Source organism: Gossypium raimondii, chromosome 12 (assembly GCF_025698545.1).
Source record: "Gossypium raimondii isolate GPD5lz chromosome 12, ASM2569854v1, whole genome shotgun sequence".
Classification (NCBI taxonomy): Eukaryota; Viridiplantae; Streptophyta; class Magnoliopsida; order Malvales; family Malvaceae; genus Gossypium; species Gossypium raimondii.
Genome location: NC_068576.1, coordinates 27,269,992 through 27,289,147, shown reverse-complemented (window position 1 = coordinate 27,289,147; position 19,156 = coordinate 27,269,992). Strand labels below are relative to the sequence as shown.

At 33.2% G+C, this 19,156-nt stretch overlaps 1 long non-coding RNA gene across 2 annotated transcripts; it reads left to right on the top strand.

The window, feature by feature from the left end:
• The first annotated feature begins 891 nt into the window (after window positions 1-891).
• On the top strand, window positions 892-12,504 carry LOC105763611 (uncharacterized). Of its 2 annotated transcripts, XR_008191683.1 has the most exons (3): window positions 892-1,238; window positions 10,561-11,022; window positions 12,228-12,504. It is a non-coding gene; the product is annotated as an uncharacterized LOC105763611 (long non-coding RNA). The 2 variants fall into 2 exon arrangements; XR_008191682.1 differs by lacking the exon at window positions 12,228-12,504 and having other exon boundaries at window positions 10,561-11,201.
• The last annotated feature ends 6,652 nt before the right edge of the window (window positions 12,505-19,156 follow it).

Sequence of the window (19,156 nt, the reverse complement as noted above, 5' to 3'; positions counted from 1 at the left end):
TAAAATATAGATATATATAAGTAAGTATATACATATACGTATGTAAATTAAAATATGAAAAGTATATACATATAGGTACGTATATATATATATATATGAATCATAAAATAAAATACTTATATAAAATACATATTTTAAAAATGAAGAATATGTAAATATATATATATATATATGAAAATAAAATACATATATAGATATGTACAAAAATTATACAATATACATAAAAAATGTAGGAATGTATATAAGTATATAAAAAAAAAATATATACATATATATATAAAAGCAATAATAATAATGATAATAATAATAATAATAATAACAATAATAATATGAAATTTATTAAGAAAATAAACAAACTAACAAAAGGACTAAACTAAAATTTAAAACGAAATTCGGGGTTAAATCATAAATAAAATAAAGGGGAAAGACCACAATGAAGGGGCGAATGACAAGGAGGGACCAAATGGGAAATAATCCCGCCCCTCCTAAACGCAGAGCTTCATGGTGGACCATATTATAAAGAAATATAGATTACTGGCTGAAATTGAAACAAAAGAGAACTTGATTGCAAAATCATTTTAAAGCGGAAGGGCTTAAAGCGCAATTAGCCCTTCCGCTCAAAAACACGGATCTTGGCTCGAGCGGGTGGACGTCGGTCAGAGCCCAAAATGACATCGTTTGGGGCTTACTCGACCTCCCAAAACGGCCTGCTTTGCAAAGGCTATAAAAGCCAAAATTTTTCATAATTTTCATTTTTTCTTTCTTCCCAAAGAAAACACTGAAACTCTCTCCTCCTCGGCAGAGCCCAAACCGGTGAATGTGGCCGCCACGTCGCCAGCAGAGTTTGAATCATGGCCACCACCGTGTACTGATGGTAAAAATTTCAAAAAGGGTAAAATTTTATTTTTTTATTTAAATACTCTTGTACTAATATATATTGTTTTTAGGAGAGAAAATAAAATAAAATGAAAAAATAAGTGCGTATAAAAAAAAGAAAAAGAAAGGTCACCTTGAATGTTTTTGTTTTAAATCTGTTTCTTTTTGTTCTTTTTATTTCTAAATAATGCTTGTAAAAAAAAACGAGGAAGAGACTCCCTTTTTTACAAAACCTCCAGATCGGTTTTCTCCCCCCTTTTTTTTACAACCTCTTTCGGGTTTATATCCGAAAATCAAAATAGAAAAATATTTGCTCATCTTTTGTGTTGCCTGTTTCTTTGCGTGTTTGCTCTGTTTTGCAGGTGAGCAGTTGGGTGACGGACGTCTTGTGGCGCAAGTGGCGAGAAGGTGGATTTGGCGCCCTAGGTGCACACACCTAGGGTTGTCATTGCTTTTTTCTTTTCTGCAAATGGGCTAGGGTTAGGTAGATTGGGTTTGGGCTTGTTGGGCTATTTGTTTTGGGTTTGTTAATAGTTTGGTTTGTATTGGTTTTGATGGGTTTTGGGATGGTGTTGTAGTGGGTTTGGTATTTGGGCCCATTATTTGTGTTTGCTGTTTGTTGTTTGGGCCGGGCGAAATTGGGCTTCTACAGCTGCCCCTCTTTGCTCGTTGTCGTGTAACGAGAACAGAGCAAATACCAAGAAAGGCCAACTTTGCCCGGTCTCGCTTGTTTTGGACTCGCTCTAGTGCTTCTCTTCAAGTAGCTTTATTTCAGTCCACTGTGGCTTGTTGCTTCGCTCTACTCAACTGCACTTCTGAAAGTTCTGACTTGTAGCCTCAATCTTCTTCGCAGAACTTTAGGGGACAAAGTTTATGGTTTTAATTTACTCCACCGCAACTTCGTGGAGATAGGATAGTGTCTTCGATCTGCTCATTGTAACCTCGGGGAGATAAGACTGATCGATCTACTCTCTGTAACTTCGAGAGATAAGATCCTTTATTTTAATCCGCTCCACTGTAACTCGTGGAGATAGGATTATGTCTTCGATCTGCTCACAGTAACCTCGGGGAGATAAGATCTGAAAGTCTTGCCTACTCCACTCGTAACCTCGTGGAGATAAGACTGATGCGATCTACTCTCTCAGTAACTTCGAGAGATAAGATCATTTATTTTAATCCGCTCCATCAGTAACTTCGGGAGATAGGATTATGTCTTCGATCTGCTCCGCTGTAACCTCAGGGGGATAAGATCTGAAAGTCTTCGGTCTACTCCGCTGTAACCTCAGGGAGATAAGACCTGATGCGGTCTACTCCACTGTAACTTTAGAGAGATAAGATCCTGCCTTCGATCTGCTCCGCTGTAACCTCAGGGAGATAAGATCTGAAAGTCTTCGGTCTACTCCACTGTAACCTCAGGGAGATAAGACCTGACGCGATCTACTCTGCTGTAACTTCAGAGAGATAAGATCCTTCATTTTAATCCACTCCACCGTAATCTCGGGAGATAAGATTACTAACTTCAATCGCTCATTGTAATCTCAAGGAGATAAGATCCAAATTCTTCACCACTCCACTACAACCGAGAGAGGTAAGGTTCGTCTTGACACGCTTATTTGCCAATGCAAGAAGGCAAGATCTGTTGTCTTCAACTAGCTCCATCACAACCGAGGAGGCAAGGTTTGTGTCTTCGACCGCTTCATTGCCAATGCAGAAGGCAAGATCTTTTGTCTTCAACCAGCTCCATCACAACCGAGAGAGGCAAGGTTTGTGTCTTTGACCTGCTTCGCCGTCAATGCAGGAAGGCAAGATCTTTTGTCTTTAACCAGCTCCACTGCAACCAATGAAGGCAAGGCTTTGTTTTCGATCCGCTTTCTCGTTAACGCAGAAGGCAAGATCGCTTTTTAACCACTCCACCGCAACCAATGAAGGCAAGGCTTTGTTTTCGATCTGCTTCGCTGTTAACGCAGGAAGGCAAGATCTGCTTCTTTAACCAGCTCCACTGCAACCAATGAAGGCAAGACTTTGTTTTCGATCTGCTTCGCTGTTAACGCAGGAAGGCAAGATCTACTATCTTTAACCAGCTCCACTGCAACTAATGAAGGCAAGGCTTTATTTTCGATCTTCACTGATCTGTTCTCTGGGAAACATGACCTGTATAATGAACCTAATTATGCCTAAAGATTAGGATGGAATGATCAAAATGAATCAAATGCTCCTAACTAGACATGTGTGAACGGTGTTTGCATGAATGCAAAATTTTATTTTTCCGAGAATGATCCCGCCGAGGTTATCATTACTCGAAGTTTATTAAGGCTTTGTGACTGACGTGCTACAACGTCTTCTCACTTGACCGACTTCTCCAAAGCATCACTTCAGTCAGATTGCCCCCACTGTGAAATCCACTAGGACACAAAATTTGTACCATCATTCTCCCACTGCAACCCAATAGTAGAAATATGTGGCCTTTCCTCAATCTTCTCCTATCACAATTCAAGGATACAGGACGCAAATCATTCTAGTTCCTCACACCATTCCCAAGGTGTCATACTCATGTGCAAATAAATGATCTCTTCTCCGAGGTAAGCTCTTACTATTGCCTGATGATCATTGCTTGCTTGTTCATTTAAGCTTTGTCGCCAACATGACGTCTTGTCAATCAATACATTTGACAACAAAAATCCAAAGAGAGAGTCTAAATTTAGACTATTCCTTCTCAAATTTCCAACCTTTAAGTTTGGTGTGTTCTAAACAATAGTCCTGTTTCAGGTTCCTGTATTATTTAGAAACTTTTCAGAGTAATATGCAAAACTTCCTTTGTGAAAGTTTTATTAGTCCATTAATCATTATTCCAATGCAACATGTTTGCAAAAAAGTCATAACAATAGATAAGAATAAAGTTGGTTCTGAGCATAACTCGAAAGAACAAATTATCAAAAATAGTAAAGAAGGATGACAAAGAAATTGATTAGGAACGTGTATCTTGGAAAAGAATGAAATATGCCAAGAACAACAAATAATATGAGAATTGGGTTCCCCAGATATTGCAGTTTGAACTTCTCTGTACAAACTTTCTGAATACCCTTTTGAGTTGGACATGTGTTTAGGAGATCTACAGTGCTCTGTCGATGCCCCCAAGATGTCGCCTATCCTTTCCTGTTGATTCAGGCATAACAAGATCACCACATGCCCCAATATGATCAAAACTTGAGCAGCTTATATCACCTCATGCCCCATTCTGAACAAATATTTGAGCCGCCCTTTTCGGGTTTTCAACTCAAATCCTCTTTGGCCTAAGGCGCCCTTTTTCGGGTTTTCCTCTTAGCCTCTCCATTTTTCATTTTCATTTTTCATTTTCCATTCTTATTTTTCATTTTTTTGGACTCAGAGTGCCCTTTGCAGGTTTTCACATTGGTCCTTTCTCCTTCTTTAAACGAAGTATTTTTTGACTGGATCCGAGTTTATAGGACTAGCAATCTCACTTAGGATCAGTGCTCTTCTGAAGAATGTCTTCTTTACAACGTAGGGACATTCCCGGTTTGGCATTCATTTCACTCTAGAATCCTTTTGGAGAGGAATGATCTTTTTCGACATCCAACCCTCTCGTGGAATTCTCTGAGATGACACTGTTAATTATGGGCTCGTATCATTTGTTTCCGGTACATCCGACCTTGAAGAATAGCTTTTAACATTTTTCCTAGGTTCAACTGATCGCATCGCGATTGAATCCATTCTGCTTCATCCAATTCTAGCTCAACTAATACTCGGAGAGAAAGTATTTCAATAGGTGAAACTACCTAAACCCCGCAAACCAAAGAGAAAGGTATTGCCCTAAGATGATGTTCGACAAGCAATGAAGGCAAATAGTAATTTCTCATGCCAATCCTTGTAAGTCTCACCATTTTCCTTCAATTTTCGATGTTCAACTCTAGGCACTTCAAAGGATTTAATCGTGGTGTCCACTTCGAGTTAATTTGAGACCTCACTATCGTGCTATTGTTTAAGCTCAATGCATTCTCCAATACCCTCTTCTCTCAAATTTCAGATCGATATCGATGACTTTGGCCCATGTAGTAGCCTCTAAAAAATGAAGCAATGCCCATTAGAAGTCTTCGATAATGGTGATGTCCATAACCCATTTTGCTCAAAATTTGAGTCGCCCTTTTTCGGGTTTTCAACTCAGATCCACCTTTGGTCAAAGCGCCCTTTGCGGGTTTTCGCCTTGACCTCTCCTTTTCTTTTTCTTTTTCTTTTTCATTCTGATTTTTTCATCTAGATCTCTCTTTTTTCAGTCTTCTTTCTTTTTCTCATTTTCATTTTGACATTGATTTTGATTTTTTCTTTTTTCTTCTTTTTTGTTTTTTTTATTTTTGATTTTTTTTCATTTTCATTTTCATTTTGACTTTTATTTTTATTTTTCTTTTTCTTCCCTTTTTTGATCTGAGCCTTTTGGGGCGCAACTTCGACAAAAAACTTTGGATCTTCCTCTTTAATCAGGATGGACCCAACAACTTGAAGAGATGAAAATTCGACTTCAAATGGGCAAAGCTATGCTGACTCCACGAGAAAGGCATTGCCCCGGCAAAGAATTACATCGTTCATACTGTAAATTTCTGACATCGTGCTATTGTGCAAATTTCATTATCAGCGTTTAACCCGGGCATATCCTGGTATGATCCTACAAAGATATCTTCGAACTCTAGAGGTAACTTGATGAGGTCTCACTTCATTTTTACGGTCAGGTCAATTCTAATCTTCGCCAAGCTCACAATTTCTGATGATTCCTTGTGAGGTAGGATCTGTCTATCCTCTTGTTCAACCATCCTTAACAAGTCAGGAGACAAACTACAATCTTTGTCATTTTCAAAGCCCTAAGATCCCTCTGAACACATGCCTCGCTCAAAAGGAAAATCTGGGTCTATAGTAGAGTCATTCACGTAATTGATATCTGGGGGCTCATAATAAGTACCAAAGAATATACAAAAGAAAGTATAAATTTATAATTATTTATACAATATGATTATGAATGAATGAATGATGTGGGAGAAAATCCAAAAAAAAATTGAAATAATCAGACATTATTATTCAAAAAGAATGAAAGAATATTGGCTTAAAAGCGAATGCAAAAATGTATTTTATTAGAATAATGACGTTCAGACATTAGCCTATTTCATAAAGGAATTTCTATCATTTTAGGCCAAAACAACAAAATATTCGAACATTACTCTAAATAAGCTCTAAAAACTACAGGGATTTCTTTTGCAATCCAATCGCTTTGAACACTCCCAAATTTATAAGGACGAACACCTAACAAGGTTCCTTCTCATTTGTCTTTAATTATGGCATTGATGTGAACGCTTCCCAGCACTTCTTCGCACATCACATTCGCCGCGTTAGCCATATGATTGGATAACAGATTTTCTGCACTGGAGGCCTCATTGAATTTGACAATGCCTATTTTAATGAGTTTTTCAACTATCTTTTGAAGGCAATGCAATTTTCTATCGAATGCCCCGTAATTCCCGCATGGTAGTCGCATTGTGCGTTAGTGTCATACCACTTAGGGTACGGCGGTTGTAGGGGTCTTAGATAATGAGGGGCAACAACATGTGCATCGAATAACCCCTGATACAACTCCTTATACGACATTGGAATTGGCGTGAACTGGAGTTTCTCAGTACCTGCTTTCACTCCAGATTCTTGCTTTAAAGAGCTCTGATAGCTGGTGGTCTCCGTCTTTGGCCCGCCCACAGTGATTGGTTTTGAGTGGCCCTTGTTATATCCACTTACATTATCCCTTTTATTTCCCTTCTTCCTTGGGGCCTTTATAGTATCTGGGTATTCTACCCTCATCTTCTTTATTTCGGCTAGATTAGCAACAGGCTTAACTAAAGCATTCCTCAAATTGGATCCTAAGCCTGTTAGGCAATTCACTGGTGTCGATGTGCCAGTCTGATAATATTGGGATCCGATAGTAAAAAGTGCTCCTTTTGGACGCCCATCTGGCTGGACTTGGACACTTGTCGAAGTACAATCTAAGGAATAGACAAGATCCTCATTATCAACCCCAAAGCAAACCACCGGGTCTTTCACTTCTTTTGACTTTCCAGCTAGCAATCGGTTGAACTGGTTTGTAATTCTAGCATCTGATCTTTCATCTCCTGTTGAAATTACCAATTGCTTCAGATCTCAATCAGATTCGCTCTAATTTTTCCAACCTTCGGTCCATTCCTTAGTTTCTATTCGGGTACCGCAAAAATGTTGGTTTTCCAGACTTTCTGAAATAATTTTACCTAATTAAGGTCACTTCGTGAAAATCTAATGCATATGATACAATGTAATGCAAATGCATGAAATGAATGCCTAAAGAGACGTTGATTCTGATTCAATTACATTTAGGAAACTTTTCTAGAAAGCAAATTCCCTTACATAAAACGGATACATGTACGACCTCACCCTCATATTCTAAGAAACAACATCGGTTTTTTCTTCATTCGCATGTTTAAGGTAATCTCTCCAATAGATGCCATTGCTAGCTCATTTTCTTGATCTTGGTCACGATCCATCATCTGCCCATCTTCATAAAGCTCGTCCGCCTCTTTAAGGGGGTGGAATGTTGAAGGCTCTTAGATAATTGCCTTGAATCCTCGAAGCTCTGAAGCGAGGTCACGAACTCTTCCATCGCCATTCTTGTGTTTCTCGAAATATATTCGAAGTCGATTATTTTCCACTTTATCAAGGAATCTGTATTCCATGACAAGCTTTCTAATTTAGTAATCGGACTTGAATCAATATCTCTTTCCTAAGATGCCAATGCGATGCAATCATAATCAAAGCACAAAAGAGGGTTAGTACAAAATAAACAAGGAAAATGAAAGTACCTAATCGGGTGACTACTAGGGGTTTGGAGTGGCTCTATCTAGGCTAAGTTCCTAAGTCCACTATATGAGGTTTGGCTCTAAAGATAAGGTACCGAACTAGCGATTCCTCGATCTTCACCCATTATAGGTTCATACAGCATCGAAGTTCGGTTCAGGGAATACATTTCCTATGGTCGCACTGAGATGAAAATCTCACGAAGACATAGGTACGGATGTATCCCAAAGCGATCCACTATCCCGCACGGAGGTGAAAACCTCACGAAGGAGTAGCTTCTCACTCCCACTTAAAAGGTGTGACCAATGGTCATGCAATGCAATGCGAAAGATATAAAAGTTTAAAATACAAAACATGATGAAGACTATAACTCCAAACAAATGAAATGCAATGAGAGGATCGATATTTAAATCAAATTTTGACTTTCGACAAAAGACAAAAAGTAATCAACTCGTGACTTGACTCTCTTATTTTGGGTTCCCAAATGAGTCGCCAAGTCATTGACACCATTTTTTGGATGGAAAACGGGGTCGACTTGGGTTTTAAAAAATGAAACGAAAACGGGAGTCGCCACCAATCCTTTTTTATAAGGTGTGATTGGATCACTCGAAAAGTGGTTGTTTTAATAAAAGGTTTGATTTTATTAAAACAACTAGTTTGGTCCACGAAATTCGAAAAAAAGCAGTTCGAGAGTTTCATTACGCACGAGGAAGGATTAGCACCTCGACACGCCCAAAATTGGTACCTAGTTGATTACTTAATGTCTTAATGTCGAAAAACTGAAAACTTTAAAGAAATTTAAAATACGATCCTTAAAAAAAACTCGAATGGCATGGATTAAAATTCAAGAGGATATTTGGCAATTTGGTTAAACGAGAAATCGAAACCCAGCACCTTAGAGCACGTTCCTCGAATTTCCAAACGCAAAACATTGCCTTATTTTGTAATTTTTGAAAGGATATTTAGCTATTTGGTTGAACGAGAAAAATCGACACCCAGCACCTTAGGGCATGTTTCTCGAATTTCCAAACGCAAAACATTGCCTTATTTTATAATTTTGAAAGGATATTTAGCTAGTTGGTTGAACGAGAAAAATCGACACCCAGCACCTTAGGGCATGTTTTCTCGAATTTCCAAACGCTAAATATTGCCTCAATTAGAAATATTTTCCCTTTTTTGAAAATATGATATTTATATGCATGATGGAATAATAAACATGATGATGTGAATAAAAAAAAATAATGTGAGCAAAAACAAATCATTCATGTATATACAATAACAAGTAAAAAATAAGAAAAAATAAAACATTAAAAGAAAATTATGGACATATAAATAAATAAATAAATAAATAAATGAACACTAAGTAAACAAGGATAATAAGGAATAAAATAAATAAAGCTATAAAAATATGAAAACATATGTAAGTATATATATGTATACTTTATATATTTATGTAAAAAAGAAGAACTATGTATGTATAAACATATTATGTAAATGTATTCACGTGTATACATATATATATATAAAATATAAAAACATATCTACATATTTTAAAAATATAGATATATATAAGTAAGTATATACATATACGTATGTAAATTAAAATATGAAAAGTATATACATATAGGTACGTATATATATATATATATGAATCATAAAATAAAATACTTATATAAAATACATATTTTAAAAATGAAGAATATGTAAATATATATATATATATATGAAAATAAAATACATATATAGATATGTACAAAATTATACAATATACATAAAAATGTAGGTATGTATATAAGTATATAAAATATATATATATATACATATATATATAAAAGCAATAATAATAAAAATAATAATAATAATAATAATAATAATAACAATAATAATATGAAATTTATTAAGAAAATAAACAAACTAACAAAAGGACTAAACTAAAATTTAAAACGAAATTCGGGGTTAAATCATAAATAAAATAAAGGGGAAAGACCACAATGAAGGGGCGAATGACAAGGAGGGACCAAATGGGAAATAATCCCGCCCCTCCTAAACGCAGAGCTTCATGGTGGACCATATTATAAAGAAATATAGATTACAGGGCGAAATTAAAACAAAAGAGAACTTGATTGCAAAATCATTTTAAAGCGGAAGGGCTTAAAGCGCAATTAGCCCTTCCGCTCAAAAACACGCGGATCTTGGCCTGGAGCGGGTCGGACGTCGGGTCAGGAGCCCAAACGACGTCGTTTTGGGGCTTACCTGACCCTCCCAAAACGGCGCCGTTTTGCAAAGGCTATAAAAGCCAAATTTTTTTCATAATTTTCATTTTTTTCTTTCTTCCCAAAGAAAAACACCAGAAACTCTCTCCCCTCCTCCGGCCAGAGCCCAAAATCATGCGAGCAGGCGCCACGTCGCCAGCAGAAGTCGAGTTGTCGCCACACCCACCGTGTCTGATGGCCTAAATTTCAAAAAGGTAAAATTTTATTTTTTATTTAAATACTCTTGTACTAATATATATTGTTTTAGGAGAGAAAATAAAATAAAATGAAAAAATAAGTGCGTATAAAAAAAAGAAAAAGAAAGGTCACCTTGAATGTTTTTGTTTTAAATCTGTTTCTTTTTGTTCTTTTTATTTCTAAATAATGCTTGTAAAAAAAAAACGAGGAAGAGACTCCCTTTTTTACAAAACCTCCAGATCGGTTTTCTCCCCCTTTTTTTTACAACCTCTTTCGGGTTTATATCCGAAAATCAAAATAGAAAAATATTTGCTCCTCTTTTGTGTTGCCTGTTTCTTTGCGTGTTTGCTCTGTTTTGCAGGTGAGCAGTTGGGTGACGGGACGTGCGCGGCGCAAGTGGCAGAGCAGGTGGACGAAGGCCCTAGGTGCGGCACACCTAGGGTTGCTGCTGTTTCTTTTTCTTTTCTGCAAATGGGCTAGGGTTAGGTAGATTGGGTTTGGGCTTGTTGGGCTATTTGTTTTGGGTTTGTTAATAGTTTAGTTTGTATTGGTTTTGATGGGTTTTGGGATGGTGTTGTAGTGGGTTTGGTATTTGGGCCCATTATTTGTGTTTGCTGTTTGTTGTTTGGGCCGGGCGAAATTGGGCTTCTACAATGTCTTACCGATTTCTAAGGGGTAAGACATTTTCCACAGCTCCTCTCTTCACTCTCTTCACCCTAACGATTACAGCCTCATCATCTCTGCCTCGTGTTCTCTGCTAGTTCACCTCTTCTCTTTGCTTGCCTCGTTAGCGTACTGGTTCACCTCTGCTGGTTCATCGAAGGTAAAATTGCAAGCTTTAGGTTAGGGATTTCTTCTGCTCGAGTTTGGTTTGTAGGGAATCTGTTGGTTTCTGTAAGTTTTTGAAGGTGGACGTGTTAGGGGTTTCTGTATATTTTAGTTCATTGATAAAATATATTTTTTTCTGCAAGTTTTTGTAGTAGATGTGTTGGTTTCTGCAAATTTTTGATCTTTTTATTTTTTTAAAATTTCTTGTCCATAGTTTTGTGAATCAGTTTCTGGGTTAGTTCCTTTATGTTCTTAGTTTCTTGCTCATATATTTGGTGGTTGGGAATAGTAACTGAAAGATTTTGGCCCTTGGTTATGCTGAATGTCACCTCTGTCGCGGTAATAGTAACTTGCATATTTTTGTCGAGTAAAAATGATATGGCAATTTGATTCCTATAGGAATTAAAGTCCCCTAGTTTACTTAATTTGGCTATTCAATGCTTGTTAATGAAAAGACAATTGAATTGTAGCTGCTTCCTATGTTTCAATTTATGCATTTTCTTTGCTATGCTCAGCTTGTATATGATTTATTTGCTGAAGATGTGTTTCTAAGAAGCTGAGGCCTAGAAATGGTTTCAAAAGTTGCTTTTATGCTTTACTTTTATTATAATAAAACACTTGACTTTCTTTAGAAGAGTGACTTTCTGAAATCTGTATATGTTTAATTTTTAATATAGGATTTTACTTGCTAAAGGTTCCCATGGAATTATTAGACTTTGAATTTTTAATAAGGATTTTATTGCATCATTTGAAAATATATAAAACCATTATTTTGTTTAAATTTGAAAATCCATTATTTTGTTTTTTCGATAACTATGTCACCACTCGATTATTTTATAAGCAAATACTAAATAGTATTTTTTTATTCATGGCCAAACATAAACAAAATCGATTTTATATTGAAAATTATAACTTATAATGTGATTCCTTAAAAAATTTTAGAACATTAATATCGATTATTGTTTTTCTTCCAATAACCTTAGATATATTTTTTTATTTTTATCTCGGATGATTAAAAATTTACTAATAGTTTTTGCCAAGATGTTTGCATTCATTAATAAAAAATTATTAATGCAATTATAATTAGTTTGATATGTATGTATGCACTTTAGTCATGGTAACTTTTAATATGTGATCTTATGAAAATCTTGCATTTTTTTTTGTAATGATCAAATATTTGTGTGGCATTATTTTGTGTAGATGGATCGTAATCAACATCAAAATGCAATTGTCGGAGTCGTGGCTTCAGTTTTAGCTTTTAGGGCTCTTTGGATTAAAAAAATTAAAAATTAGGAAGGAAATTGCTTTTCACCCTCGTGTGAATCGAGATTGTGAAAGAGAATTATATTAATAGTATTTTATATAGTGGTGACCAGCATTGTATTGATGTGATAAGGATGAGACCGATCGCCTTTTTTAATTTGTGTGATATTCTTAGTAGGAATAATTTGTTACAATCATCTAAATCTGTGAATATTAGGGAGCAATTAATTATATTTTTACATAATAATTGGTCATAATGTAAGGTTTCGAGTGATTGGATCTAGATATTATAGATCAACTGAGACAGTTTATCATTACTTTAGGGTTGTATTGAGAGCTATTTTGAAATTGTATAAACTAGTTATTAGATTACCTGATGAGTCAACTCCTAGTGAAATAAAAAACAATCTAAGGTTTTATCCTTATTTTAAAGATTGTATTAGGCCATTAGATGTAACTCATATTCGTGCTTAGCATTCAAGGAGGATTTCGTGGCCGTAAAGGGGGGACAACACAAAATGTATTAGCTGCCATTACATTTGATTTGAAATTTTCATATGTTCTAGCTGGTTGGGAAAGTAGTGCACATGATTCTCGTATTTTAAGTGACGCACTTTCACGCCCAGGAGGATTAAGAATTCTTGAAGGTAGTAATTATCATTAAATACCAAATAGTTCTAGTAAGCTCATAATTTGCTAGTATTAATTATGTTTTGTAAAATTATAGGTAAATATTATCTTGCTGATGTTGGATATGGCATTCGAAATGGATATATTACCCCATATCGTGGTGTCCGATATCATTTAAAATAGTTTATTGCTCAAGGGCCTAAAAATGCAAAGGAACTCTTTAATCTTCGTCATTCAGTATTACGAATTACTGTTGAAAGTGTTTTGGGGATTTTGAAGAAACGATTTCGTGTATTAGATGCTGAATCATTTTGGAATTTTCAAACTCAAGTAAATATAGTTTTGGCTTGTTGTATCATTCATAATCATATAATAGGAGTTGATCCTAGTGATTTACTTAATTAAGGATTATACGAGGAGTCTGAGTCTAATTTGATAATACCAACACTTACGAAGCGAGAAGAAAGAGAAGAAGCAAGAGAATGGTTTGCTAAAAGAGATGAAATTGCACAAACTATGTGGACTGGTTATATGGCTAAAAATATTAGGTAGGTTTAGGGCTTAGGGTTATTGTTTCTATGTTATGTATGTTTTAGTATTAATTTTTTTTTGTTAATGTTGGTTGGATAATGATATTGAAATTTTAGTTTGTTGGATTTTGAAATTATTATGTCTTGAATTTGTTAGATATTGATTATGTTTTAAGCTTGTTAGATATTGAATTTATTATGTTTTAAGCTTGTTGGTTATTGAAATGGTTGACAATGGCAATTATTAATGTAGAATGGTTAAGGGCAACAAAGAAGGGACCTCCAAGCAATTCAGGTGGACAAAACCGATAGAACATGTTTTTCTTGAAATTCTAGCAGAGGAGGCCCTGAAAGGAAATAAGCCTTCTAATGCTTTTAAAGCAGTTTCTATTAATCGAGTTGTCGAAGTTATTTCTGAATGATTCCAAGTCCAATGCGATGCGAAACATTTGGAAAATCATTTGAGGACTGTAAAAAACCAGTGGCAAATTATATGCAAAATTTGAGATGAAAGTGGTTTTAGATGGGATGATAACATGAAAATGATCACATGTGATAGAGCGACATATGATATGTTAAGGATATTTCAATTGTTTATTACTTGTTATTCTAATTGTGTATGATATCCAACAGACACACAAGAAGTATGAACCATTTTTGAACAAAAGCATTGATCATTATGATGAAATGATTTTGGTTGTTGGCAAAGATATGGCAATAGGGAGTTTTGCCAGAACATTTGTTGACATAGATTTGGATGATAGTAATCAAGATTCAATGCCTATAGACTGGGACAATGAAGAAGCTGAAGAGGTAAGAACAAATGTATCTTCATCTGGCACATCCAAATATAAAAGAAAAAATGTTCAAGAAAGTGTCGTTGATGAACAAATTAAATTTGTGAGTGAACAACTTGGCAAAATTGCTAATGCTTTGGAATAATTTGCTGCGGATAAGACACCACAGCTTTACAAAGAAGTGATCTCGATGGAGGAAGAATGATTTGATGATGACTTGTGTTCTGTGTTTAATTATCTAGTGAGTCATGAATCCGAGGCCAAAGCATTTTTAGTTAAAAGTAAGAAGCATAAAAAAATTTGGCTTCAAAAAATTATTTTTTATAATTATTCAATCCTTGTTTTTTATTTTTTAATACAATTACAAATAATTTATTTGACTTTAGTTGTTTTCATTTTATGACGGTTAATATTGTAGCTTAATAATTGAGTATTATTATATATTTAATTTGATTGATTTATTTATAAATAAATCATTGTAATATATGTAAAAGCAATTTAAAAATATAAAAATTTATTAATATGTATATAAATTTATTAATATATGTAATAACAACTTTTTCGAAAAATATTTTCAGGAAATCTGCAAAACAATAGAAAATATTTTACACAGATTCATCCAAACACCATAAAATATTTTCAGTAAGTCATTTTCCAGAAATGTAAATCATTTTCAGAAATTTCCGGAAAATATTTTACTGGCAAACAAACAGACCTTTATTTTCATACAAATTTCTATTCTTTTATGGGATTTCGATTTCATGAAATATGATTTGATTTTCTTGCACGACAATTTGGTTTCAACTGCTTAAAATTAAGATAAAAAGAATGCTGATAGGAGGGTGTTAAATTAAAATTTTAAAAATACTGACTAGGCACGTTCAAACAGCTTTTGTTAATGAGATAACGGTTAAGTGATCATTTTGAGAAATTATTCTAACAGTAAAGTAAAGAAACGACACTATTTTAAAGTGACTTCTAGTGTAGTTTACCTATTTTTATGATACAATACCTATAACCCCTCCGTAAAAAGAAGAATAAATGTATTTTAACGCGCTTAAAGTCACATTCTCCTATATTAGCAACAATGTTTATACCAATTAAACTAAAAATTAATTGGTAATGAAACCAAATATTTAAAATACAAATGTAAGTTTAAAAGTAACATCCAATAAATAATAAAATGTAAGGTTTAAAATTAATAAAATAACACAAACAATATATACCAAATAAAATGAAAAAATATTTTAAATTACAAGTAAAAAATTTAAATAGGTAAATATAAAAATTAAAAATCATTTTGACTTGTAACACTAACTCAATAAACGACATTATCTATATACGTTCAATACGATGCGGTGGGAAACAAATTTTATGTAAAAAATCAAATAAGATAATAATGAAGCTTTGGTTGAAATTGTAAAGTTTAAGATGTAATATGTTTGATGACTAAAGTTCAAATTCTATCATTTACATATTTTAAATTATTTTTTATTTTTATATAAATGTATGAAAATACAAAATACCCTATAATAATTATTACTTGTTGTTTGAAATGTGTTTTGTTTGTACTTTTTGATTAAGTTGGTGTCGAATTAATTTTTGACACAAATTAAATTAACATTTAAATAATAGTAAATATTAATACATTAAATATGATGTGAGGATTTAATTGAAATGATTAAGCTTAAAATCTTAAATACTTAATGTATTAGGTTCTAATCTTTTCGTTTGCATATTTTAAGTTCTTTTATTTTTACATAAAGGCATGAAAACAAAAAATGCCTTATAATAATTATTAATTAGTTAAAATGTAATTTTAAATATTTATTTTCTAAGTTAATGTGAATTTAACTTATTAAATAGTTTGCATAATTCCAAGCTTAAATAATAGCATGTTGAAAATTTTTACTAATTATTTTATTTTTAGTAAATTATATAAATTATGTCTCACATGTTTTATAAATACTTACAATCATATAAATTAATTGCATAGCTTAAGGAATTAATAATGATTTTTAAGGATAATATAATTCTTTATCACAATTAGATCCACATTGATACTTATAATTTTTTATCCACTTTAATATATGAAGTTAATAATTAAATTCATTTTTATCTCTAAACTTCAAAAATATAAAAAATTAATTATTTGTTTTAGAAATAATAATAGTTTGATGATATAACATTATGAAATTGTGCCACATATTGCTTTAAAGAATTTTCAAGTGCTAATGTAATACAATTTTAGAACAACTACAAAGTTCCAATAACAAGAGCAATAATTGAATCGATCAAACTACTAGTTTCTAATTCAATCGGTTTGATTTATTATTTTGAAAAACGAAACTCCATAAAACTTTTACCTATTTATAACTTCAGCTCCGACACGGCAAATGTTAAAATCACCCTTCATTAGTTGCTCAAATACAGTGCAATATCGTCGCTATTTGACAATCCATGTCGCATGGTGATGCAATTCCTTATTATACCCTTAAAGAAAATTAGGAATCCTATTACATGAGTATGCGTGTGGGAACTACAAATTTAGAACACAAATCTATATTTAAAAATTAGTAATAACATATAATAAATAATAAAATGTATGGTTTAAAAATATACAATCTTTAAATAAAAAAATAGATTAAATTAGGTCATGGTGTTGCCATCAACGTTGAGTCGGTGTCGAGTTAACTTGTGACACCAACTCAATCAAATACATTATTAATATATACAATTGATGAAGGTAATAAAATATGCATAATAAAATTGCAATGTATAAAAATATCAAAATAAAACTTTGAATGATAAATTAGGGCAAATGACCAAAAAAAGCCATTTTTTTCAAAAATTACCGAAATGGGCCAATTAGCTAATTATTTACCGGAATGGTCCATTTTCCGCGAAATCGCGTCCACGTCAGCGCGATGTCAGGGTACGCGCCAGGAAATCGCGTCCACGTCAGCGCGATTTGCTGACGTGGACACAAATAGTGCCCTCTAGGACGCGATTTGCTGACGTGGACACAAATAGCGCCCTCTAGGATGCGATTTGCTGACGTGGCATGAACAGTTTATGTTTTTTAGCTTGGAAAACTTTGAAAGGCCATAACTTTTCGCTCGGTTGTCTGATTGAGACGATTTTTTTTATTTCGAATAACTTTTTGAGATCTACGCACTGACAAACCGTCGAAGGGGGTTTGCTGCACTTTTCGTCGAAAAAGATCTTTTTTTGCCCCTAAATTTCAATTTTTTCGGTTCAAAATTGAATTTTGAAACATTCAAATCATTATTTTCCTTATTTATTTGGAGTAAACACCGAATTTTTTTTACATAATTATTGTATTTTTTCTTCTGATTTGACACATGTATGGAATAGGTCCGATAAATCGTTAGAACGTAAGTAATATAATTAAGATAATAACGGTATTTTTATAATATATCAATTAATTAGTTTAGCTTAGTTGGTTAAGATGCTTGCTCTTTTCCCTTAATACATTGGTTCAAATCTTGTTGGTAACAATTTTGAATCTTTTGAATCAATTAACTCTTCAATATTACATCAATAGCAACAAGTACAAAATTTAATTTTGAACCAAAAAAATTGAAATTTAGGGGCAAAAAAAGATCTTTTTCGACGAAAAGTGCGGCAAACCGCCTTTGGCTGTTTGTCAGCGCGCAGATCTCGAAAAGTTATTCGAAATAAAAAAATCGTCTCAATCGGACAACCGAGCGAAAAGTTATGGCCTTTCAAAGTTTTCCAAGCTAAAAAACATAAACTGTTCATGCCACATCAGCAAATCGCGTCCTAGAGGGCGCTATTTATGTCCACGTCAGCAAATCGCGCTGACGTGGACCCGATTTCCTGGCGCGTACCCTGACATCGCGCTGACGTGGACGCGATTTCGCGAAAAATGGACCATTCCGGTAAATAATTAGCTAATTGGGCCATTTCGGTAATTTTTGAAAAAAAATGGTTTTTTTTGGTCATTTGCCCGATAAATTAAAGGTTTTTACAATTGGTGCGAATTTAGATTCTATCATATGCACTTATTGGTTTTTGTTATAATAATAAGACTAAAATATCCTTATGATATAAATTATTTTAATTACAGAAGAATATTTTTTGTAATTTTTCTAACCGATTTGGTGCCCGATTGACTCGTGACACAAACTCAAATAGGGACTTAAATAATAATATAGAATAGATATATAGATAGATATATATAAATCACCTATTCAAAATATAAATATGCATCTAAGAATAACTAGAAATCCTATCACACGCGTATGCGTGTGAAACCATAAATTTAGAGCACAAATATATGTTAAAAATAACATACAATAAATAATGAAACGTATAATTTGAAACTAATTAATAACAATCCATGAAATATGTACGATATTAAAATAAATAAAAAAATAGATTATTTAACCTTGTGTTGTCATCAATCTTAAGTGATGTCGAGTTAAGTTGTAACATCAACTTGATCAAATACATTATTAATATATATATATATATGTAATTAATAGAAATAATAAAGTTTGCATAATAAAATTAAAATATATAAAAAACAAAAAAACACGGATAAATGGTAAATTAAAGGTTTTGTTAATATAGTTGATTAATGTGGGTTCAAATCGTACTATGTGTATATTTTTATTATTCTTTTAAAAGTAAATATTAAAATATCTCTAATTATTTAACTTATTTTAATTATGAAAGAATATTTCTATAATTTTCCTAACCAAATTGGTAATCGATTGAGAGTGATACTAACTCATTTAAAATTTTAAATAATAGCATAAATAAAAGAGTATTAATACCCTAAAACAAATTAACATTTAATTATTATATTACTTTCTTTTAAAATTAAAAGAGGATTGCTCAATTATATTTGTAAGTAATT